The sequence below is a fragment of the Dunckerocampus dactyliophorus genome, chromosome 19, assembly GCF_027744805.1.
Source record: "Dunckerocampus dactyliophorus isolate RoL2022-P2 chromosome 19, RoL_Ddac_1.1, whole genome shotgun sequence".
Lineage (NCBI taxonomy): Eukaryota > Metazoa > Chordata > Actinopteri > Syngnathiformes > Syngnathidae > Dunckerocampus > Dunckerocampus dactyliophorus.
The window spans coordinates 9621337-9648775 of NC_072837.1; the positions used below are offsets into that span (position 1 = coordinate 9621337).

Genomic DNA, 27439 nt, shown 5'->3' on the forward strand with positions numbered 1-27439 from the left:
GCACTGTATATGTTCAACTTGGAACAGATTACTCCAAAAACTAATTATAAAACACAGAAACAAAGATCCATATCAATTAGATCAAAAGGTCCAATCTGATTGTGTGTATTATTTGTAAATTTCCAATTATTTACAGTGAAGCAACACAACATCAACAAAACATTACACAACCAAATATCATAAACGCATTAAACGCTAGTGAGGACAAGTGGCATAGAAAATGAATGAATGTATGAATTTTTAAATGTGAAAAAGCAGCATCCAGGTAACAGTTTTTTGCTAGTCGTTAGTGAACGTTGGCATTCAGAAAAACAAAGTGCTTCAGCTTTTGTTTCCTACTGCTCAATTTTACTCACCGTTCCGGCTTGCTTGTACAATACAGGCCAAAAGTTTGGACACACCTTCTCATTCAATGCGTTTTCTTTATTTTCATGACTATTTAACATTGTAGATTCTCAAAACTATGAATGAACACATGTGGAATGATGTACTCTAAACATGTCTTATATTTTACACATATATTTTATGTCTTATAATTTGCGCTGCAAACCCTTGGTGTTTTCTCAATGAGTTTCATGAGGTAGTCACCTGAAATGGTTCACAGGGATGCCTTATAAGGTGTTACTTAGTGGAATTTCCTGCCTTATTAATGGGATTGGGACCATGGGATTGTGTTGTGTGTGTCCAAACTTTTAGCCTGTACTGTATGTAACCTCTCCCTCACCCTTCTGCTTAGTGTCGACACGCATTTTGATCAATCAAGTGCGGCTTCAACAGAAAATAAGATGACAAAAAAACGATGGCTCTTTCACTTCAAATAACCGCCTCCTTCCGTTGACTTCATAGAGCCGGTTGTAAGAGCTGTTTTGTTTGTGAGCGACCCATCACTATTATGCACTGATATCTGGCAGCTGTCCACTCGGCGGCTCACTCATGCAAATATAAAAATTTATGATATAGTTGCCACTGGGAATCGGTTCTCAGCATATTTTTGACTAATAATAGACTGCAGTCAACTGCAAAATAGGAACCGCAATACGATTCATTTAATGCACAAAGTTGTGAGGGACGACTGCACTTTAGTTCACCTTCCCCAAAACAAGGAGTTCACAACATAGTCGTCTGCATTACACATTAATGTTGATTATTTTTTATCCACCGCGCCGATTAAAAGGATAATGCATGCATGCAATAGTTTATTTTCATTCGACATAATGGAAGATATCACAGTGTGCCAGCTCCAGGAACATTTTAATGCTTATGAGAGATCTTGCTTTTAACTAATTGAAACGAGCTTGATTTGTTTGCATGGTTCCTTTGCAGGAGGAGACCCGCTGTGTATCTTATTATAAAACCTTGAGGATAGTTAATGGGCATCAAATTATAGGCCTTCCGATGCTTCAAGGGCCACAGTGAGCACTTAATATATCGCTTTGAATTACTACTTCATCTTTAGCACAGGCTGTTTCCATTTCAGAGGATAAACAACATGTAAAAAATGTAAGAAATTAATGTTTACTCGCTCAGAGAAAACATGACAGCTATGTGTGGTATCTGCTTGGTGCTGCGCTGGGTATCAAAAGATGTTGACAGTGCTCACAGCTCTCAGCCAGTATACACAGTATCAAAGTTTCTGTATCAAGCTGTCACAGTGCAGCATCTCTGGAAAGCAAACAAAGCAGTGCTGAAGCACACATTACAGCACTGTACTGTATGTGCACCCAATCAGCCGTGAATTTGTTGCCCTTGGCCGATCAATAGCAATCACCAGGTCACAGATGCAGAGTCATATGACCTACTTGGAGACGAAAAATAACCCCTGGACTAGCCATCCCTTGTGCGCACTAGAACAGTAACTTGCTGAATTAACATGCAAAAATACCATATCTAATCACTTTTATATATTTGTTCATGAATTTGTCATTTCATTTTCTTTTTTGCTTGTCCGTCTCCGTTTCCATCGTTCACTCGTGACAAAGGAAGTTAACAAGTTAATGGTTGCTCACTAGGGGTGTAATAGTACGGCAGGGGTCATCAACCTGTCGCTTGTGATCCACCAGTCAATCTTTGGGACTCTTGTTGCTTGTGAGAATATTGGAAAAAAAAATGTATTATTATCAGTGCCCTCTCCTCCCCGAGAGTGACCAACAGGCATGCATTTTGATCACTGAACACAGCCGTACATCTTGCTGCTCTCCAGGCATGCAACCTGCAAGCTCCACCCAGGAGCCTCGTCCCCAAAACCCGACCGGAGTTACCAGCACACACACGTACACCGGCTCGCCCCGCAGCCTTCACAACTGTGCAGAGGTTGAGCGACAGGGAGAGAGAACGTGCGATGTGCTGACACAACAGAAATTATTGCATGTTAATGTGGTTCAAAATCTGCCTTTGCTACCTCAAAATTAAGGCACAAATATAACTCCATGGATGTCGCGGCTTGTTATGACTGTTTTAATGCAGGTCCTCTCCCGTCAACCACCATCGCTCACCTACGACACTGAGCCAACAAGCCAAAAAGATTTGTAATTCTCCCACAGAGCCGACGCCACAAGCCCAACCAAAGATCCACAAAATGAGGGGTGCCCAAAGTGAGGACCTGGGGCCATCATTTGTCATTGCATCACTGCAGAAAAAGCAGAAAAAATTGTTAAAATAGAGCAAAAGGAACAATGAGACAAAGCTGAAATATTGACGCCAACAACCAATAATAACACAAAGCTTTGTATTTAAAGACAAAGCTTTAAATATGTATCACTTTTTAACTTTTCTACAAAATAAATAAATAAATAAATATGTATAATTAAAATATATATACAATACTGTACAGTATATACAGTATTTACATATATTGTGTACATATTTTTTCTAGGCATATACAAGAGTATACCTAGACCAGAGATCTTGGGCTCAAAAAGGTTGGTGACCACTGCAGTACGGCATTGTCGCAGTTTGATACGTACCTCAGTATTAAGACCATGGTTCAGTTTATTTTCGGTACATTAAGGGAACAAAATGCAAAACATACAGTCACGGCCAACAATATTGACATGCCGAAGATGTCAGTGTTTTTGGCCATGGCTATATAAATCAGGCTCATTTGGTTGTATTCCATGGCCAAAAACCTTGACATCTTTGGCATGCCAATATTTTACTATAAATAAAATAATCAAATAAATAAAAATGTAGTCCAAAATGTAGTCCACTTTTAGTCACAGGACTCGAGCTTGTGGAGGTGCGTCGCAACACCAAATTTACACTCCCTGTCCCTCACTTAAAATGTGTAGGGACTCGATTCAATCCGAATACGTGTATTCGTTACACCCCTTCACAGGAGTTTAGATGCTAAATTTAAGATGAAGGTGATCAATGAAGCAGATAGTCATCAAACAACTGGCACGCAGCTAAGAAATATGATTCATTAAAATGATTAATCAAATTCAGGTTCATCTTATATTGAGTCAATACAGTGAACAAGTGTTGCAGTAAAATCTAAGGAAATTGCAAAACAAGCTCAAAATTAATTATTTGGTGTCTTGAACTGAAATCGCAAGAAATTGGTGACATTTGGCATTATGTCATGCATGAATCCAAATTGTACTCTGTGACTTCAAGGTCATTCAAATGGAGGCACAAAAAAGACGAGCATAAGGGCAACTATACGAAGTGGAGTAAAATATGGTGTGGCCCCACAACTTCCAATCTTCTTAGAAGATTTTCTTCAAGACTTTTTATGTGAATTAAGGTTACGATTAGGTTTAAGGTTAAGGTTATGGTTAGGGGGGTAGGATTAAGTTTAGGTGGTTATAGTGTAACTCGACGACTCCCCTGATGACATTCTCTGCGAGTGCTTAGTTAGATAGGGAGCCAAAGGCACTGCATGGCTTACACATGTCACTTGCAATTCTCTGGGTCTTGGGTAAGTTTGTTTTAATGAACGGATAAGTGGTTTTATATGGGTTGTTTTCACTGTACTTTGTGGTTTGGAGCTTGTTTTTGAAGAATCCCTCATCGTTTGGCAATTATGGAACCTTGGACAGTTCGGCCATCTAGTCCAACCTTTGAGATTATTTTGCAGGCTCTATTTTGAAGAACACATCTTGAGTAGTCAACCTTGGAAGGGGTTTAGGATTAGGATTAGGGTTTGGGTTTGGATGGTTCAGGTTGTATTGTTTGCCCATTCACGCAGAACGTTTGGGAGGTGAAGAGTCAATGACATTGGACCTGGGACAGAGCCTTCTTACAGTTTCTGTTCTGGTTCATCAAAGGGTTAGGGTTAACAATAACCCTAACCCAATATAAGATGAACCTAAACAGAAGACAACCAGATGAACCTGACTATAAGACCCGTCTTTTTCCTGTTTTTGGTCTTCAGGACAGTTCTTCCACACTAAACCAAACCGAATCATGCATTTATGGATCTTAGTTTGCACAACTGCTATGCTAGAACAAATAAGGACCTTCCCCAAACAATACAATTGTTATTGTCTACAATGGCTACATTTGTTTAGCGCCAATTGATTGATTAATTGATTAAGAGGTCTAGCCCAAGACTCTTACTCATGTTGTTTACATGCACCTCTAGTCTCTTGGGTTTACCGATAACAATGAAAGACAGCCGACTGAGAGACAGGACAATAAGAGGATTTGATAGCTGAGTGCTATGCCACAACTTTGCTTTATTGTTCTGACTGCTTCACAAAAATGAATTGTTTTGGCGCCAGCTGGTCAGGAACGTGTAGGTAACAAAATAACAGAGCCCTCAGCGGATGCGGAGGAGAGCCAATGGTGGGTGGGGGAGGTGGTAAGGAGGCCTGTGAACAGTTACACCAGCATTATAATATAATGTTTGTGTTACTTTATAAAATAGTTGAAATCCTTACATAACATTCTTTTTTTTTTATTCTGAAATGCAAGTTTTGGATTGCAGGCATCTTATTATGCATTAAACTAGGCTATCTAACTTCTAGGAACTTGAGCAAAGAAATGACCTGGTTCATGTTTTTTATTCTTTTATTTCTTTGGGGACACAGTATTTGCTTACAACGGGCGCTCCTCCTGTTTGCTCTTTCATCATTGCCAACAGCCAACCTAAATATACAATCATTCTGTCCAAAAGGAAACACTGTGAACAAATTAGCTCATGTTCTAAATTTTCTACTTTATATTTAGACAGATTTACTCTTCAAATTTTCTCTTCAAAGATTGCCGTTTGCAGATGATGATGATCAGAGTTATTTATCCATGTTTGATGGAAAATCAGTGCGTTCATTCGTCATCATAAATGATCGGGTTCTTGTAGTCCTGCAAAAGCATTTTCATAATGCACTGTTATTATTATTATGAACTCTGGCCCCTGGCCAAAGCACAAACTCATATCTACAAATCCCCATTAAAAGTAAGTTAAATTGCAACAAGCTAAAACCCTGAGCTGTCAACTCATTGTCCAGCGCAGCTCTTAAGGCGTCAGGGAGTGGGTTTACCAACATACAGGAGTTATACTTACTTACTTATACTAATCAGGAGCGCTGTATGGGGGGAAAAGGACAGTTCCAACAGGCGCCCCAAAGATAGAGAGATGTGGTGACAACAGCTGCCTAAGAGGGCCCAATGTGTTTTTTTTTTCACGGGGCCCAGAATTCCTGGCGGCAATGATATTTATGTCCACAAAGCCCCACTAAATGAAAGTTGAGTTGAATTTAGGCAACAACCTAAATGCCAGAGCAGTCAGGGAGTGATGTCTACCAACAGCTGACACTCGTTACATCCATATGTCCATTTTCTATATTGCTAGTCCTCATTAGGGTCACGGCCAGTCACTATTCCATGGCACATGCAATACATAGACATGCAATACATAGACATGCATGTTTTTTGAATGTGGGTGGAAACCGGAGAAAGCCCACGCATGGGGAGAACATGCAAAATCTACACAGACATGCCCAATCAGATATTCAAACCCTTGTTCTCCTGACTGTGCAGCCAACATGTTTACCACTAGGCTACAATATGACCTACCTGTTACATCACCTCCAAAATGAAGTAGGTTCTCTACTAATTACATTGCATTACGTTCTTCTGTCTTACATCGTTCACAAGGAGACGCTACCATCTGTAAAGAGCACACATATTTGGGTGGAAAGTGGGCTTTTGAACAACTCCTATCACTAAGCAGATTTTTATGGCAAAACGGACGACACCGTAAATTATTATTAGAGCCCATAATATCGAGAGCTGAGAGATGAGTGTGTGGGGCCTGAATCTGGGCCATAGCTTATCAGCTAAAACAATGTAGGTGGGGGCCATTTCGTAATGGCTTGAATTAACAAGTGCCAAAATCCCATATAATTCCATTATGGTACTTCATTACATACTTGCTTCGGCACCGTTTTAATCCACCCACACATTGATCACTGGCTTTTTGCATCCCAGTTATCTGCAGGGATCACGCTTTAAGCAGAAAGCAAATTGCTTTTTAGGTATGTAAAAATGTAAAATAATTCTGCTGGATACATTACAATTTATGAAGCTGCAAAAGGGAATTTGTGTTTTTAAAACTCATTACAATGTACTCACTTGGCTGATTAAACAAAACAATATTCTAAGTGGGTGTCAGTGAGCTGATGTGAAAATGAGGGACTGTCATAAATTCACAGAATGACTAATCAACTTCTGCCTCTCAGCGAACCCCACAGGCATGATGGGAGAGGGCGTTAATCTGCTCAGGACATGCCAGAGCGTTTGTTCCCTCGCCTTCTGACTGCACTTCTGCCGTCAATCAGTGTAAAACCAGCAGTGGCGTTAATGGGACATTAGTATGATACCGAATCAAAAAATGTTAGGTATGGCAGTGAAAGACGCCTCATTCAAAATAGTGAGAGGTTTTTGAGCTGCTAATGTTGACTGAGTCATTTAGTCAGCTGCAATTACAGATACAATTGGATTGCTTTGAACCAGAGAGAAAATTGTTCTTTGCCAGCAATGATAAAATAAATTATTTGTTTTTACTCATGTTCGGCAGGAGACACATGTAACGCCGAGTGTTTTGTGAGGTCTGATTTTTTTTAGAAGGCATTTTTGTGATGCAAATGTATTACTCTTTTGAACGCATATTGTTTTGAGAAGCCAAACTCTTTACTTAATTGTCCCCAGCAACTAAGTGGAACTACGTTCTTCATCATGGAAATCTGGCCAGAACTGGACTTAGGAGACCAAGTGGTGGGTAAGTCACTGTTATTGGACTACAGTGCTGACAGGGATATCATACAACTTCATGTAAAAAAAATCCGAACTATCCCTTTAATAGTGACTTACCCCCCCATTTGGTCTCCTCAGTGACGAAGAACGTAGTTCCATTTAGTTGCTGGGGACGTTTAAGTAAGGCGTTTGGCTTCTCAAAACATTATGTGTTCAAAAGAGTAATACATTTGCATCACAAAAATGCCTTCTCAAAAAAATCAGACCTCACAAAACACTAATGAATCCAGTTTGTAGACTCGGAGAAAGACTAAAGAATTTTATTTAGCTGGTCAGGGCTTTATAAGGCAAACAGGCAGGATAAAAGGCAGAAAAATTCCAGATCTTAGGAAGGCAGGGACTAGCATGGCAACGGCAACAGACAGATATTTACTTTGTGTGTGTATGTGAATTGACAGAAAGATCATTATGATGACTGGACAGCCAGATATTTACAGTATATTGTGTGACTAAGTGAAAGAATGTTGACATTATGTGTGTAGGTGAATAGACTGACAGATGATTATACAATTTGTATGAGAATGGACAGACATCCTGTATGTTTACATTATACAGCACAGTTGAAATGTGTTTAGCCTCTTTTCCTGTAAATTGCCCGACGGTGTGAATGTGAGTGTGAATGAATGTGTCCTGTGATTGGTGACCCGACTGGTGTACAAAAAAGCATAAGAAACAGTCAGGAATACGCAGTGTGCTTGAATGTCTCATCATCTTATTCTTTGAACAAATAAACCACCCACATACTGTACACATAAGAAAGTTGATTGAAGAATTCCTTGGCCGGAATGTGTCCATAGTGTCCCATCTCAGAAAGAACCATTCCTTACAGTGACTGAGTCACCAACGTGTGGATGCTCTGTTAGTGCAATGTTTGGCCGTACGATAACCAAGACAGTGTACGGACACCAATACAGTTTTGGCAATCATTTTTGTTGAAAACCGAATTCTACAAAATTGTACGAAATCAAGGTTCCACTGTATACTGTATGTGAATGGACAGGCAGATGATGGCATTTTGGTAAGTGAAAAGATGCTTTTTGCCTGAAAAACATGCCGTAAAAGTTTAAGTCAAGCTCTATTGATGTGACCATCTATTGTTTCCTGCTGCTTCAAATTATGTTAATGTAAATAAACTTTGACTTGTATAGTGCTTTTCTACCTTCAACGTACTCACAGCACTTAGACACCATTACCACATTTGCCTTTGCCTCCTGATAACGCACCATCAGGAGCACCTGGGGGTTCAATATCTTGCCCAAGAATACTTCACAGTCACAGGAGGACTGGGGATTAAGAGCAACCTCCAGGTTGGTAGACAACCACTCACCCACCTGAGCCATGCCTCCCCAAATTATGTCTATTTTTGCTAACTTAGTGAGAAATACGGTGACATGAGAGGGCCAAAAGATTAATTTCCAAAGTTCTCAGTAATAGGATCCATTGTTTAATTGTCTCAGGTCTTTTTTTAATATACATTAGGTGTCATTATTGCTCCCGACCTCTGATTATGAATTTTTCCTGGTCTTGTAAGTCTTATCCTCTTTCTTTCTGGTCCAACCAATCAGAACATTGCATGCCCTCTACCCTTCTATGTGACATTGTCTCATTAGTCCTGAATTTATTTAGTTTCTCTGGTGGTGCTGCTAAATCCGTCAAGGCATTTGTCTTTGCTTTATCTCCCCTGTAGTGCCAGTGTTTCTGTTCTGTGCTCATTAAAAATAAACACCATGGCCAAACACTTTAATCTCATACTCCTTCAACAAGTGACAAAACAAAAATGACTACTTCTACTTGTATTTTTTTTCCCAAGTGGTTATGTTTACATGTAAACATAACCCGTGTGCGACTAGTCCAGGGTGTAGTCTGTCTTTCGCCCCAAAGGCAGCTGGAACAAGCGCTTGCTGTACAAGTTACTCTCAAGCAATAGTTAACCTCTGTTTTTTGGCATCATCATTGCTGATTTTAAGATTGTGAGGCAGCATATTTAAGGACCTTTATTGATCAGTGAGGCTGCGATACTATCAGGCTTCTGTTGTCCAGTATGCAGTGTCCCCTTAGGCACTTCATTAGGTGTATTAATTTCAGCTCTGGGAGGAAGGAGGAGGGGAACCGCATTGATTCCCTGCTGCTAATTTTTCATTGGGCACGAACACGGATTCTCTCATTGATCTCCAGGGCGCTGTTCAATAGCAGCAGTCATGACAACAGCTATGGACTCTGCTGCTGCCTTTTTGAACGTGCTCACAATATACATTGTATTGTAGTTTGTCGTAAATCCAAATGATTGATTGCACGGATGATCTTTGCTTTTGTTGTGTATTTGCCTCATTAACACCTGTCAAGGGGGCGAAGAAGAAGAAAGATTTTTTGGTTGAGTGGATAATTTAACATGCACCTGCACTTGCAGACTGGGCTCGCTACATGATGAGGATTATATCACGAATATCCCTCAGGTCTAACTGGTTTGATGTAGTTTATCGTCTCTCTAAGTCAGGAGCATCACCTTCATTGCATAAACATGCTGCTCAGCTGTCACTTCTAAGTGACCATATTAAGGATTATATCACTTTTATCTGTTTTCTAACATCCCTAAGACTAAATTCCCTTCATGTAGAGATTTTTTTGAATGGTGTAATGCAGGGGTACTCAATTACATTTGTCCAAGGTCCATTTGTCCCCCACGTTCCCACGTGACCATATATACCCAGTGATTAAGAGTCAAGCCCGCTAGCCAGTCGGCTAAAAACCCAGTCTTTCAACTCACCGACCAGCACGGCTCTTAAAGTATCAGGGAGTGAGGTTTACTTACTATCGCACAGCTACACTAGCTGGGATTCGTTAAACGAGCCTGCTTCTTCTACTACTGCATTATTGTGATGCGGACACCCCACTGTTACTGCATGCAGAGTGGGTGGAACACTGTATGAAGAAGTACTTGGTTTCGTTACACAAGGATTCCTCAAGGAACAAAACTACACTCAAGTATTCCATAATATTTACTGGATCATAAGGTAGGGTTTGTAATTTTTCCAGGGCCAAAAATGTACAGATACTGTACATTCCTAAGACTTGAAAAGGCAAGTATTAAGGGTACAAAAGCTGTACCTTTGAAGGTCACACCTCATTGTACCCCGAAAAGTACACTCACTATTGAGATCATAAAACATGGCTTGGCTATCAAGACTCAACACTGCAATTTTGTAGATGTCAGGACTGAAAAATGTTGCATTACTCTGGGAGCAGAATCAGAATCGGTCAATTATGATAAAACACACAAGGAATTTGTTGTTGGTGCAACGCTAGAATGTCTGCTGGTGATGGTTGCACTGATTGATTGTGCCTGCAAGAGGGAGGGAGTTGCAAAAGGTGATGACTGGGGTTGGTTGAGTCCAGGAGAATCTTACCTGACGTTTTCTTGACAAATCCTCAAGAGTGGGTAGCGGGGTGCTGATGATCCTTTCCGCAGTCCGTACTGTTTGTTGCAGTCTGATTTTGTCTGTTTGTCCTGTTTTGTAGCAGCACCAAATGAGACTGTGTTGGATGAACACAGAACTGATCTTGTGACCGCTGTGTAAAACTGTTTCATCAGCATCTCTGGAAAGCTGTACATCCTCTGCTAACCCTAACCCTAAACCAAATTTTAGGAGTTGGACAGCTGGATGCGTTGCAGTGCAATCATTTGCGTACAGAGAAAAGAGAAGAGGAGTGAGGACATATCTTTGAGGGAGCCCCAATGTTGGTGGTACATGTGGATGAGGTGGTTTTCCCCAGTCTCAACGTTTGGGTCCTGCTCGTCAGAAATCTGGCAGATGGCAGAAGAAACACTGAGTTGGAGGAGTTCAGGGATGGAGTCCGAAAACCAGTCACTATCTGGAGTGACCACTATTTGCATCAAATGCCGCAGACACCCATCCATCCATCCATCCATCCATTTTCTCTACCACATCAAACATTCCCAATGAGTGACATGTCTGGTGAGTATGTTGACTATGCAAGAATTGGGATGTTTTCAGTTTCAAGGAATTGTCTACAGGTCCTTGCAACATGGGGCCGGTATCTGTCGGCATTCAAAATGCCAACAATAAATGGCACCTTTGTTTGTTGTCCATAACATACACCTCCCTATACTATAACCCCACTCGATCCGCAACCCTGGTGCATTTTATTGATGGCATTTTGAAATTCTTCGTCCTGAAATTCTCTTTAAGCAAACCATTGATTGTTTCCACTTTAACAACAACCATACACTGCCAATCATCAGTTAGATGAAAGTCTAAGTCTGCCCGGCAGTTTTGCTGATTAAACACATGCATGTCAGGTGTCTTTATTGGAAGTTTTTGACAAAAAGTCATTCTCCTTATTTATTTCTTCCCTTTCCCTGCCGGGTGTTTTGTCATGATGACTATCCAAGCGTGAAAAAACTTGACCTCTACAGGACGGATTGTCAATACTCTGACCCAGGACCACGCTTCCTCGGTCAGCCGCCTCTCGATCAGCTCATTCCCTGCAGGGATGAGCTGATTTATCACAGAAAAGGAGAATATGATTGGCAAATCTGTTCGTATCATCATGAAGCAGGCTACCATACACAGAACGTTATTGATGTTTTGGAAATTGATGTGTGTGTTGGTGCAGAGGCTAATAAATTGCACTGATTTGGTCCAGAAAATGAAATACCTTGAATGATAGGAGCATTAGTGCAACTGATTAAATAATACAGTGAGCCAAATATAAAAAGAAGTTTGGGGAGAGAAGACCTGAAATAATAGACTCAGTTCTGTGAGTAGTCAGTTCTGCAGTTGGAGGCTAACAATAGTGGAAAACCCGTTGTGTGATCATCTTTAATACTTGTGTATAGCACCCAGTGAATGCTGATCCATCTATCTCAGTCTGCGATATTAATGTGCTGATGAGGGGAAAGTTGAGCTAAGATTTAAACGCCTTGTTTGTTTTTTTTTTTTTTTATCCCGCTCCTTTCCAGAGAGAGATACTCCATGTGGGAACCTTTGCTGCAATGCAGCAAAATAAATCACAAGAATCCTTTTGGTATATATCTCATCTAAGCATGGAGCTTTTATCACTTATATCACCTTATTGTATTCTGTGGTCATGTTAGCATGTTGGTCTAACGAGGGTTTGAATCTCTGCCTGGTGCAGTTTTGATCCCAGTCCTCTGCAGTTTTTTAAATTTTCTTATGGCATAGAAAACCTGTTTACGAACATGAAAATAGGGTTTTTAACACTATTAAAACCCTATAAACATTCAATAATACCCATATAATCACCTTTGCATTTGTATTACCCAATATAGTAGATATAATCAGAGAAAATAAGACATATTAGACATAAATTAGATAACATAGACTCACACTTTAGCATTTCCTTGTTGTTTTTTTCCCCGACAGCGGACTTCCTGCGGCCATTATTGGATCAGTGCATTGTAATGACTGCTTTAAATGGCTTTACACTCCTATTGCCCAATATATTAGACATAATAAAAGAAAAAAGAGTCATTTAAGATGTAAATAATAATAATATAATAATAATAATATTGTTTGTGTGTGTCACAGTAAATGTGTTCCTAAGGGAACCTCAGAGCGGGCGGACAGATGTGTGGGGGACAGGAAGTGACATCAGAGGTTCAGAGCTTGTTTCGTGGGTTATGGGCCCAACAGTACCCGTGTTATTATTAGAAATATTTATTATTGTGCCTGTTGTGAGATCATTTAAACCTGCAATAAATGCCGATAGAGTGAGGGCGCCATGTTTGAACCGCGATGTAGCCAGGAATGACTGTATAGTAAATACAAATCTGCTTAGGGCCCCAATTTGGCCAAGGGAAGCACTGAGTGCCTGTATTTGAGTCCAAGGTGTACGCCCCTGCTCGCCTGAAGTCACCTATGATAGGCTCCAGCTCACCTGTGACCCTAATCGGGACAAGCGGTACAGAAAATGGATGAATTGATGGATAGAATTTGGGATTTAGGATAGGTAGCTTCAAACAACATGGACAACATAGAAAAATATTCTATGGCGACTAATATACAGTAATTAACGGGTAGTCACCTAAACCTGAGGCATGGAGTGAATACAAAAGGGTCTGCCTCTAACGCCCCCTTCAATTTGGTTACGAGCTCCAGATGTGCCTTTTGCATAAAAACTACTGAGCAAAGAAGTGCCACTTGTTCTCAGTCTCCACCAGCCAGCAGTTTTAAGAAATGCTTTGTTCATATAAAAGTTTATTTTTTCACTTTGTTAAATATGTGAGGTGTACAGTACTCAGTGGCACCGCATTATATTTGTTTCCTGGCTTAATATTGTAATGTTGAAGGTGTAAAATGTTATCTCATGGTAATTGGATTGGAGTAAATCGTATAAAAGTATCATATGGCATCGGCGGGTGCTTTCTATCAGACGGCAATGTATCACCCATTGGCCGTAGTGATGGAGCTGCACCTCAATACAGTATTTATTTTCATCTAGTCTTGCATTAAGATCTTGGATTGATAATGAGAGAGTCAGACGTTTCCATCCACTCCAAAGATGAAGACAAATGACCAAAAATGAATGATGGCACTGTCGTCCAGGAATGTGCCAATGTTGTCAGGAACAAAAATTCAGGTTCTTTGCAAAATCAAGCACTTTTCTCATGTCAGCACCTGATAAGTGGTTTTCTTAAGGCTCTATTCCTTCCGTTCCTTTACCATCCTGTGGGTTGAAAAGCCGTTACTTACTTGCACCATTAAAGACTGGTGAGAGTTGTCAGTACTTGGGGCAAATTAAGTATTTGCATCCTCTAATCCATGGAGGTGTTTCACTCCCTGGGTCAATTTGTCAAGTATTGAGCCTGTCAAGTTCTTGTGCATGTCCAATAATGCTGAAGTGAACCCGAAAAAAATCTGAATGAGTGCTTTACCTTTGTTTTTAACATTTTTATATTTGTGGACTTGTGCATCGCTCTGTCCGTTCACATACACACATAATACAGATTTAATTTGTGAAAAACATTGTCATACCTACATCAAATATTGTTCTTGATAAAGATAATTTGGGAATTTACTCGTGATGGTGTTCAAAGACTCACAGTGTGGTTATTGAGTCAAAAGGCAAAACTCAACAGAGCGGACACTTGCCCCAGGCTGCGGAATCTGAGCGAATCTGAGATGTATGCCATATTTTATTTAAATGAATTTAGTATAGTTCCCCACTGGGATCCAATGTCATTTTAAGAGCCCCTGAAATGAGCAGGATCAGACCCCTTTAAGGTTAAATGCAAAAATATTTAATCCAGGATGTCCTCATTCGCGTCACGGGTGAGGTGACTTCCAGCAGACTTCAGACTGGGTATACCCTAGACTAGTCACTAGTCAATCACACTCAAAAATTGACAAAAAATACATTTTATATACAGAAAACAATTCAAAATGATTATAAATGATGGAACTTATTGTTGATGCGGACTTCCCGTACATCCTGTCGAGATTGAATTCAATAGTGTTTCTCACCTTCTTTATCAAAGTGCTGGCACTCGCAACTTGCTATTTAGCAGTCACACTCAATAGCAACATGTGCCGACATGCTAACCACTCGTGACGTATGTACTTCGCTAAATTGTCTGCAATTGTTAGAACAGGGGGGCCGCACGGTGGTCTAGTGGTTAGCATGTTGGCCAACACAGTAACAGTCTGGAGATCGAGATCAAACCTGTGTTCGATTCTCCCTTGGGCATTTCTGTGTGGAGTTTGCATGTTCTTCCCGTGCGTGGGTTTTCTCCGGGTACTCCGGTTTCCTCCCACATCCAAAAACATGCATGTTAGGTTAATTGACGACTCTAAATTGTATGAATTGCATGAATGTGAGTGTGAATGGTTGTTTGTCTATATGTGCCCTGCGATAGGCTGGCGACTCGTCCAGAGTGTACCCCGCCTGTCACCCGAAGTCAGCTGGGATAGGCTCCAGCATGCCCCCGCGACCCTAAAGAGGAGAAGCGGTATAGAAAATGGATGTAAGAGTAACACTAACACTAAGAAATATTGTCTTCCATTAAAGGCTTGTGATGCTAACTAAATCAATCAGCCTACAGTTCATAATTAGGAATGCAGAACATGAAGGCACTTTAAAAGATGGCAGTAATGAGATCACGTCAATTAGGATATAACATTACTCTCCTGTCGAAAGGGTTTTGGGGGCTTCATCAAGAGATGCTGATGAATGCACTCATACCAGCGTGACCTCACCACATTTGAACGCGACCTTCTTAACGAGCAACAAAGCGAGTGTAAGTGCAGTGTAACCATTCCAAAGTTGAAGTGTCTTTGGGCTTAATTGCAGTCACAGTTTTACACACAAGTGGTGACAAACTACTAAAAGTAAACACGAATGAGAACCACGACATCCACTCTAAGATTGGGCATAATAATCGATTAATTGTGTCGATTGTTGATAATCGCAAAGCACATGAAACACAATCGCGTGCACGGCTTGAATCCAAACAGCAGAGGCACTGTTGATTCAGTTAACTATTTTTGATATGCTGTAGCGTTCATTAGATAGACATTAGTTATACCGGTCAGTGTATGAACAATGGGCCTTTTAAATAGTATGTAAAATAGTACAGTCTAAGTTTTTTGTATGCCCCAGTTTTTGTATGATGCGTGTTTTCATGGAAAATATTTGGGAAGATATTGCCTCTGTTTTCATACACTGTCTCGGTTTTTGTCTCGGATGTTCTAAAAATATAATTTTACAAGAAAACTAAAAAAAAAAGAAAAAAAAACATAAAAAATGGAAAAATCAGCAGAAATTTTAAAAGAATAAAGTCAGGTTGTAATCTAACGTGAAAAAGTCTTAATTTTACAAGAATAAGGTTGTAATATTATGAGGGGGAAAAAAGTAGCATAGTGGCATACTGCTGAAATATTAAAGAAAAAAGACATCATTTAAAAAAAAAAGTTGTAATGTTATGAAAAACCCAAAAACAACAAATAAAGTTGTTGTTCTTTTTATTACGTTGCAAAAAAACTTGTAATATCACGAGAATAAAAGCAAAATACAGTATTATGGGAATAAAGTCATGAATGCAAGAAGACAATTTGCATTAATTTAAAAAAACAGCTGTAACTTTACAAGAATAAAGTCATAATATTAAGAGAAAAAAAATTCTAACAAGGAAAAAGTTGCAATTTTACTAGAACAAACTATTAATATTGTGAGGAAAATATTTAAATATTTAAGAACATATATTTATTTATTTATTTATTTATTTATTTCGAAGTTGTAATATTATGAAAAACACCCAAAACAAAATAAAGTTGTCTTTTTTGTTCAAATAAGGTCATAAGGTCATAATATTAGGAGAAGAATTATTACTAAAGAAAATTTTAATTTGTGTAAAACAACAGTAAAAATGATGAAAAAAAGAGCAAAGACCTAAGTTCATACTAATAATATGCTTTTTCACTTACATCACAAGGCTGAGAAGCATGTTTTACTTGAAATAATAATAATAAATATACATATAAATAATAATAATAATAATATTAATAATAATAAATATCTAACTATAGCATAGCTACATGTACTGTTTTACAAAATATCAAAGTGACTCATTTTTCCCTATGTGGCCCTTGCTGGGAAAAGTTTGGACAACCTTGATGGAAGGGACGTACGCATCAACAATAAGTATCATTCGTTCCTCATTTATAAATATTACACATTGTTTTATGCATGTAAAACTAGAATTATTATCTCAGATTAATTGGATTTACACTATTGCCTCGATTTTTCCTACGTTGCATTTTTTTGGTCTGAACTTTTGGAAAGTATTAATTCTAAAAACCGAGCTTTACTTTGCCTCATCTTAAAACAGATAGCTACGAAAAGTGCACCAACCTGCAAATCGTGCACAGGCCTTTTGTTCAAGGCTTATACGCTGTGTCTACTTGTGTCTTTGAATACAAATGAGTTTGTATTGTCAAGCCAACTGTGGATCTCCGACTATTTGGCAGCGGCATTCCGAAGTATGTCAAAGATCAGGGGTGACAAAGTTGAGCTGAAGCGAGAGCACACTGGAGAGATGTTCATGTAAAACCATGACAAAAAAGCTGCAATTAATTTCTGTTCTGCAGGTCGATTGCCATAGAAACAGGCCATGTGCCTTACCACCTCCCTCACTCCCCCTGCTTTTCATGCTCCCTCTCTTTTTCCACAACCATCAGTCATGAAACAGACAAGCGTGGAATTATTTTCAGTATCGCTGCTGTTAATGGAAAATTACCACAAACGTATATTCACCCGGTGACAGATTCCACACTGTTCATCCTGGGGATTTAATATGAATGAATGCATTTTTTCCTGTTGAAAATATTTCATTATTATGTTTGCAGATGATGTAGTTTGCATTACTCACACTAGGCTATTTGTACTGGGCTGGCCTGCACTCACACTGAGCATTAATGCTTGTCCCATCACTTCTATACTGCTGTATTACTTCAATACCCTACATTTTTAGATTATTTCCAGTATGATTTGGAGTTGTTCTGATTATTTCTTTTTTGCAAGACGCCAGCTGTCAATAATGAACTAAATGACATGCAGTGGGATTGACTTTTATGTTATTTTAGTTATGAAATGTGTTGGTTATCACTAAGGGGGGACTGGAAGGGGCGATTGCATTCTAGTCATTGTGTAACTCTGCTATGTTACACGTGTGCATATGCCCCGCAGGACTGCAGTCTGTTTGTGGTGGAGGTTTGAGTGAAACCCCTGAAAAGCACAACAAATATGTTTAGAAATACAAATTCACTTTCTTCTGTCACTTGTTTTTGTCGTATGCCCGTGAATATGTTCATTCATCCACGTCATTGTATTCTCAGGGCATTGAATCAATCACAACTGACCCGTTCATGTTGTCTTAGAATGTGATTTGCCTCTCATCAGAGCAGGCTTCATCAGTTCATGCTCAAAGACTAGGTGGGACAAACACAAGTCAGACTAGATAGGACAGCTCTAGCCTGAGAACTGCAAGCTCCAGTGCATTTATCCTCTAAAGGAGGAGGCATGTCCAGACAGGAATGGCGTACATTTTTGCCCTCAAAAGAGAAAGAGCGCTCCTTTGAGGACTAAAATGTACACATTCTGGACAGCAAAGACAGATGGTTTGAAAGAGGAGGGAGGGAAGCCATCTCTGAACAGAGGGGGAGGTCTGCGACGACTCCTTTCCCCCACATACAATGCTGTCCTTGCATCCCTTCCTAAAAGATTCAGTCATTTAGTCTCTAACAAATAAACAAGGCAAGGCTTGGTAACAGGTGGGTCCATGACCACCATTACATCTGAACGGAATACAAAGTAAAATTCTCTTGCAGCTGAGTAAAGACATCCCTAGACTCAGTTATGGAACTATGTGGCAATTATACGTGCTTTCATGTCAGAGCCTCTACAAGTCTCCAATTAGACAAGAAAGTCGCTAGATTTGTCAACAGTCGCTTTTTTCAAAGGAGTATCTAGAGAATACTTGGTAAATATACCGACAACGTCGCTAAGTTGGCAACACGGAGCCCTCCTGCTACGTCTTCTTATTGTCTGGCAGACCAGGTGTGTTAGGAAGCAGAGTTACGATGCCATCTAGAGCTGTAAAGACATGCTACATTCTCAGGCAGTCCCCTTATAATGTGTTTATGAGTGAGGGCGAACCGTCCAAATTTATTTGTGGCACAAACATCTCTTCCAATGGTGTCAGATTGCGCCCAGAGCAGTGAGCGTATGCTACCCAAACGTGCCGTTCAGCTATGAAGTTAGCCTAGTGTTTTTGTGTTGTTCATGTTGGTATAGTTGTTTAGCTATTACAGTTGTCACAAAAGCAAAAAATATTTGTGTCAAAGTGAAAGTTATGCTTGAAATGTATCGTCTTATCACAAAAAGCTGTTTTTCTATTTTCCTGAAACGTACCTACAGTATGTTCGACTGCTGATAACGGAAAAAGGTAGAAACAAACCTTTTTTCAGATGAAAGACGGGAGTCCAATCTTTTTTTTGGTAGGTTCCATGTTTATATAGACAATATTTTGTGTGGCTTGAAAAATCAGTGAAAATCATCTAAAATGGCCGGTACTGAAGGGGTTCTCTTTTTTAAAAATGGCTGGGATTGAATCAGTTAATAACCGTGGAACTGTCCCCAACTTGTCTAAATGAACACTTCCAAAATTCCTGAACTTCCCATAGAAAGTATCAGAAAACTTTCTCCAAATGTTGCAGCCTTTTGTAACCTCCTACTCCTGACTGACTCAAACAAGAGACGCTGAAACTGCCACATAACACTGACAATGATATGAACTTATGTGCTGGAATCCGATGACTTATAGCTACTGTTGACTCAGAGGATATTCAGTGGATGAAGCAGGACACAAGCCCATTTGCAGTAACTACACACAGACAGTCAACCGCTCTATAAATCCAGCACGTCGGATTGATCTCAGGTTCCAATTATAAAAAGATCCTTTCAAGGCCATCAGAAGATTGTCTTGGCGCAAACACTCCCATTGCTGGGAAGCTTCAGCAAAATCTACAGCAGTGATTTAGTTCTATTTGGTTTAAATCACCCTATAGTAAAAGCATTAGTGGTAAAGGTCTGTTCATATAATGTGAAATAAATAAGTACTTCAACTCTGCAGTCTCACAACTCAAAAGATTGAAGAGACAGCGAGTCCTCCGACAACATACAGTACTCAAAACCAAACCTCATGAGGCCGCCTTGTTATTTATAACGCTTGCTTTGACCGAGAGCAAATACACGAGTAAGAAAAGAGAGTTAATTGTGTTTAACGAGACAGACTTCTGGGCTCCGAATGTGCTTTGCCTTTGCCTTAACAGACAGTGACTGAAATGCCAGCCAATGATGTTAGAGATGGTACAGACTGTGTAGAATGGCTGAACTTAAAAGAAGCACGACTCGAGTGGAGAGGAAGAATACAAAGTAACAGAGGGGGTAAAATATGGGATGTTTTTAAAACAGAGGTCATAAAAAAAAACAAATCACTCTATAAAGTAAGCCACAGGGGCAGTGATAAACAAAAATAAGACACGGGCAATAGAAAGTAAGCCACATGAGGCAGTCAAAAACAAAAGTAAGTACCACAGGAAGTGGAAAACAATAATAGTAAAAAATAATTTAAAAAAACATACACCACAGCTCCAAGCAGTTAACAATTCTTGCAAGCCTTTGCACCAATGACCAGCTACCAGGAATTAATGGCCGCTCCATCACCTTCACTTTCATCAACAGGGCAGTTGTCATCTTGGAGTTCTTTTTGGGGTTGTTATCATATTAGAAAACTGCCATGGGTCCAGTTTTATGGTATCACGTATGTGGACTCAGCTTCCCAATGCATGCAGCACTAGATCATGACGTTACCACGACCGTGCACACAATTATCTCGGTACTTGCTAGTGCTGCCAGACGATAATGGCTGTTTGTTGATTCATTTTCAATGGATCATAAATCTATCTACACTTCCGGTCAAAGTACGCCCCAATTTTTCCAGTTATTTATTGAAACTCAAGTCCTTGAAGTCCAATGAATAGGGTGAAGTGCCAGAGGTTTAAAAAAAAAAGGTAAGGTTACCCAAAACTGAAAAGTAATGTGTATTTCAGAATGACACAAAAAGGCCTGTTTCAGGGACCACAAAATTGGTCAACAATTTAAAGCTGCTCTGCAGAAATGGAGGTTGATCAAGCCTTGGCAGTTGGTGCCACTAATCCCTACAGGTGTTCCAAGTTCTGGAGTACTTCCTACCTCCTCTGTCTGCATAAAAACAGTGTTCAGAACACACTGTGGTACCTAACCTTCGTGAACATCAGTTGAACAGCATTGTACTGGACAAAGTCATTTGTTGCTGCAAAAATGGCAAGCAAAAAGGGAATTAACAATGGAAGAGAGACAGACTATCTTAACACTTAAAAATGTAGGTTTTTCCTCCAGAGAAATTGGAGTGTTCTAAAACTTTTGACCGGTAGTGTAAGTTTCATTTCTGTAGTCCTGTCCCTTGAGAATATGTACTGAAATAAAAATAGTTGCTTAAATGTGAAGGGTATACAGTAGATCCCCACACATTTCTGATTCATAGATCTTTGGTCTGTTTTTTTTCCTCAGAAAAGTTTTTCTCGCAGAAACCACATCCCACTTGATAATACAGGAAAAATGTACATTATACACGTAGCCCAAGTTTTTACGTTTATGTCTTGATGCATCACTGATAATGTTTTTTCATTAAGGGTTGAGATTTCGTGCTTTTTTTCGGCGGCCCCTGAACGCACCGTAGTTGTGCGTGGTGACTGGCTGCAACGTGACTTTGATTCCATCCTGTAAATCCAGAAAGAATCTCAGAATCTCAGCAACGCAAGTCCAGAAGGCCTACAACAGGGGTGTCAAAACTTTTTCCACCGAGGTCTGATGGTTGTCTGTCTGTAGCCTGGCTGGAAACCGGTCAGCTGGTATAGGCTCTAGCTTACCCCCGTGACCCTTGTGATTAGATGGATGGATTTCAACTTCATGCTTCTAAAAATAAATTCTACGTAATATTACGATTTTTTTTTAATCACTTTTTTTCCTCGTAATGTAATGACTTTAAGCTCATTTTTGCTGTTTTAGTTTTTATTTTTGTCTTCGGCCAACAAATTGATGCCCTTTTTTTCCATTTTTGTTGTGGTTTTAATAATTTTTCTTGTTGTTTTTTTTTATTTTTGATTTAATTTGTATTTATTTAGAGCCAATTTACAAACCGCCACGGACCACAAATGGTCGCACTTGAGGCACCCATGGTCTACAAGCCACAGCTCCAAAGAGGGGATTGTTTTACCATTATTCTATTATTTACCATACTGTTATTTCCTCAGGAGGAGGAAAGTGTATCCAAGAGAGAAACGCTGGCACATTCAATCACATGGAGGCGGACAGTTTCCCCATCAAACATGCTCCAAGACACAATGAAACATAAATGACGTGATGCTGCTGTCTCATGATGGTGCACTGTTTCCAGGGCCTTGCAGAAAGAAAGTGGCAGGAACACACAGGTGTAGGTGTATATTACAATGGTCAACTTAGCTATGTGGTCACATGGTTCCACGTGTCACCTGCGGGTGATCAGGAATAATTGTTCCTGGGGGAATAGGTAAAATTTCTCCCCTGTTCCAGACTGATGCATCACTGTAAAAGCAGATGTGGTTGAACTGATGCAGCCATCGTGCATATTGTTCATGTCTTTTTGTGTGTCTCATTTGGGTAATTGTCTCATTAGTTTCATCTTGTTTTATTCTGCCCTCAGGTATCAACCAATCATGTCCTTGCTTAATTGTATCATCCCCAGCTGTCTCTTGTTCTGTAAGTAGTCCTTGTCACGTTCTTGTCATTAAATGTTGTATCGTTATGTTGCCTGTCGTGTTGCTGGTGGCATCTGCATGCCATGTATTGCTTGCCTTTTTACATTTACTCACTACCAGCTCTGTGGACTATGTTCATGTGACAACTCATGCAAATGTGTCTATCCATTTACATAGACATCTGTCCAGCCATTCATATATACAGACCCTTTCCAGAAAATTAGAATATCATGGAAAAGTTGTTTAATTTCCATAATTCCATTCAAAAAGTTAAACTTACATAGATTATAGATTCAGGGCCCACAATTTAAATGATTTCAAGTATTTATTTGTGTATTTTTACATAATTTGGGCTTCCAGCTCATTAAACCCACGAAAACAGGAATTCAAAAAATTTGCATACTGTGAAGAAATCAGCCCAAATTTTGCAGGGCATGAATGTTTTACACTGAGTGTCACACACTAATCATCTACTAAACTCAAATCACCTGCACAGGCTTCCCCAGGTGTCATTAAATTGCTTCAGTTTGGTTCAATTGTCTCAGTTGGGTTCAATATGGGGAAGACTGCAGACATGACAACTGGCCAGAAGACCATCATTGATACCCTCCATAGGATGGGTAAGCCACAAAAGTTCATAGCTAAGGAGGCTGGTTGTTCACAGAGTGCTGTGTCCAAGCATATCAATGGAAAGTCTAGAGGAAGGGCAAAATGTGTCAGGAGAAGATGCACCAGCAAAAGAGATGACCGTGGGCTTCAGCGGATTATCAAACAGGGAAGATTCAAGAATCTGGCAGAGATCCAGAAAGAGTGGAATGAGGCGGGAGTCACAGCTTCAAAAATCACCACATCCAGACACATCCGGGAGATGGGCTACAACTGTCGGGTTCCTCGGGTCAAGCCACTTCTGAACCTGAGCCAACGTAGGAAGCGTCTCCACTGGGCCAAGGAGAAGAAGGACTGGACCGTTGGCCAGTGGTCCAAGGTCCTCTTTTCCGATGAAAGTAAAGTGTGCCTTTCATTTGGGAATCAAGGTCCAAGGGTTTGGAGAAAGACGGGTGAGGAACAGAACCCAAGCTGCCTGAGGTCCAGTGTGAAATATCCACAGTCCGTCATGATTTGGGGTGCAATGTCCGGTGCAGGTGTTGGTAAACTCTGCTTTCTTAAATCCAAGGTCACCGCAACAGTCTACCAGAATGTTTTAGAGGACTTCATGATTCCTTCTGCTGAGGATCTGTATGGAGATGCAGATTTCATCTTCCAGCAGGACCTGGCCCCTGCCCATACCGCCAGAAGCACCAAAACCTGGTTTGATGCCCATGCCATCACAGTGCTTGACTGGCCAGCCAACTCACCGGACCTAAACCCCATTGAGAATCTATGGGGTATTCTCAAGAGGAAAATGAGGGGCACCAGACCCAACAACAAAGAAGAGCTGACAGCAAGCATCAAGGAAATCTGGGCTTCCATAACTCCCAGGCAATGCCACAGGCTGATTGCTTCAATGCCACGTGGCATCGAGGCAGTGATTAAGGCAAAAGGATTCCCAACCAAGTATTGAAGATTGACATATCGTTTTAAAAGTACCATATTTTGATTGATTTGATGTGATTCTAATTTCTTTCTTTTTTTTCCTGCAAAAACTGAGAAGTAAATGGTGATTTCTTCACAGTATTCTAATTTTTTGAATTCCTGTTTTCGTGGGTTTTATGAGCTGGAAACCCAAATTACGTAAAAATAAATAAATAAACACTTGAAATCGTTTAAATTGTGGGCCCTGAATCTATAATCTATGAAAGTTAAACTTTTTGAATGGAATTATGGAAATTAAACAACTTATCCATGACATTCTAATTTTTTGGAAAGGGTCTGTACTAAAATATGCAGGAAGGGGGGGCAAAAAGGGTTTGCCCTCTTCCTGATTTCTTTTTTTGGCATGTGTGTCACACTTAAATGTTTCAGATCATCAAACAAACTTAAATATTAGGCAATGACAACACAACTGAACACAAAATGCAGTTTCTGAAACTTTTTATGATTAAGGGAGAAAAAAAAATCTGTGTGCCCCTGTGTGAAAAAGTGATTGACCCCAGCCACACGCCCCCACAGGCATTAATTGAGATCTATCAGTCTGGAAAAGGTTATAAAGCCATTTCTAAAGTTTTGGGAGACAGTGACAGCCATTATCCATAAATGGCGAAAACATGGAACAGTGGTGAACCTTCCCAGGAGTGGCCGGCAAACAAAAATTACCCCAAGAGCGCAGCGACGACTCATCCAAGAGGTCACAAAAGACCCCACAACAACATCCAAAGGACTGCAGGCCTCACTTACCTCAGTCAGTGTTCATGACTGAAAAGTCTGAAAGTCTGATTTAAAAACTACATTCTGTGTTCAGTTCTGTCATCATTGACGAATATTTGAATTTGTTTGACGATCTGAAACATTTAAGTGTGACAAACATGCAAAAAAATAACAAATCAGGAAGGGGGCAAACACTTTTTCACACCACCGTAGGTCTCTCTTTTCACAAACTAACGTAATGTAAACATCTGTCATTGTTAACATCTGTGATGCACATAAGCGCATAACGGATAATCTGTTTGTCTTGTCAAGCGGTTTCAACAACCCTACAAATAACGTTAGGTTATATAAGGTTGACTTTTAACCTCACGTCTGCCCTGAGATCGAATTGCTGAAAAACCTAAAACATAAATTCAATAAGAAGTACTTGGAGCAACAATGCCTTTGGAGCTGGTAGCTCTTTGTCTCCGCCTGTGTTCCCCTTTATGTTCTTTGCTCTTGTCTACATTCTGCATTCTTGTCTTGGACAAAGACCTCATCTCTTGTTCTGTTTGTCAGGCTCAGCAAACCGTGAATGTGCCTCGTCCTTCTTCTCCTTCCATCTTCCAACACATACTCAGGACTTGAACAAACTGTCCACAGGTCAGTCTGATGGAAAGCAATCTCCTTGGTGCTCTTGTTTTTATTCCTTTCTTCTTTTGTCAGAATTGAAGTTTTTCCACTTAACAGAACATCTCAGAGGAGCACTTGTGGGGAACGAAAGGTCAGAGGAGACAATCTGAAGTCTCTTTCGGCTAAGATTAGGGGGTTGGGACTTGTCCTTTTATTTCATTAACGAAATTAATATATCCCGGTCATCGTACACCACCAGATTGTGCTTTTTTGTGTTTTTTTCTTGATGCATATGTCTATGAAATACAGAGCAGTGTGGGATTCTGTTTATTTTTTGAGGCACTACGCACCTTCAGATTATTTAGGTCCAGTTCTGCAGTTTCTATGCATTTTTTCATATAATAGTCCTCTTTTTTTGTTCGGACTTGACATATATCGGATAGTTTTTTCCGTTTGGCTTAGTTTTTACGCCAGATACCACTCCTGACCGTCCCATTTATCCAGGCTTGCGATCATCATTTAGAGGCGCGTTTCTAAATAACTAAGTTGAATAACTTGAGTAAAATGGGAGCATTCATTCAGAGATTCTGGATCAATGACAGTTAATTTATTCCTGCAGCTGTTTGGACAGTAGAGGTAGACATTTTATAAATGCGAACAGTGGTGAATTGGAGGTTGTTCTGTTTGCTTTTTCAACACTGAAAAATGTCAAAAGAATTGATAGTCCTTTCTGCAAAAAGGACAAAATTTAAATCACCCATTTGTTTATACCAGTGCTTCTCAAATAGTGAGGCGGGCCCTCCTGGGGGAGACGGGGCAGCGGATATGTGGTGAGAGGCAGGGAGGACTTTCAGTATTAGTGCAGACCTGCCAACATGTATTAATTTGTCAGTCTGTACAGTCTGATAAATAAATAGATATTATCAGTTTCTCAATAGTATTTCAAGCAGAGGTGTGGGCTCGAGTCATGCGACTTGGACTATAGTCAGACTCCAGTCCCAATTTTGATGACTTTGGACTTGGACATCAATGGCCAACCACGTTGACCATGTTGTATTGCTCATCTGTGGTATCACCATATGGATGTTGCCATTCTCCAGTGGTGTGGACTCGAGTCAGACTCGAGTCACTATTTTGATTACTCTAGACTCGACTTGACAATATCATCAAAGACTTGCAACTGGACTTGGACTGGTCACACTTTATAAGGTACACAAATATACAGTAGTTACCGAGGAACTAATGCAGAACTAATGAAGAACTCATGTGGAACTAATGACTAAGGCACATAAATTTAGACTACTTACTGAGGAACTAATGAAGAACTCATGAGGAACTAATGACTAAGGCACATAAATTTAGACTACTTACTGAGGAACTAATGATGAACTCATGAGGAACTAATGACTAAGGCACATAAATTTAGACTACTTACTGAAGAACTAATGAGGAACTAATGCCTAAGGCACATAAATTTAGACCACTTACAGAGGAACTAATGAAGAACTAATGAGAAACTAATGACTAAGGCACATACATTTTGACTACTTACTGAGGAACTAATGAAGAAATCATGAGGAACTAATGAGGAAGGCACATAAATTTAGACTTCTTACTGAGGAACTAATGAAGAACTCATGAGGAACTAAGGACTAAGGCACATAAATTTAGACTACTTACTGAGGAACTAATGAAGAACTAATGAGGAACTAATGACTAAGGCACATAAATTTAGACTACTTACTGAAGAACTAATGAAGAACTAATGAGGATCTAATGAGTAGAGTAGTTACTGAGGAACTAATGAAGAACTAATGAGGAACTAATGACTAAGGTACATAAATTTAGACTACTTACTGAGGAACTAATGAAGAACTAATGAGGAACTAATG

At 39.8% G+C, this 27439-nt stretch overlaps 1 protein-coding gene across 1 annotated transcript in view; it reads left to right on the plus strand.

The window, feature by feature from the left end:
- The window catches only part of LOC129172353 (uncharacterized), a 37493-nt gene extending 11916 nt beyond the window's left edge, over nt 1–25577 (plus strand). The window contains exons 6-7 of the transcript XR_008566985.1: nt 22577–22632; nt 25494–25577. The gene's annotated coding sequence lies outside the window, so the exon portion shown is untranslated. The remainder of the gene's footprint in view (nt 1–22576; nt 22633–25493) is intronic.
- The last annotated feature ends 1862 nt before the right edge of the window (nt 25578–27439 follow it).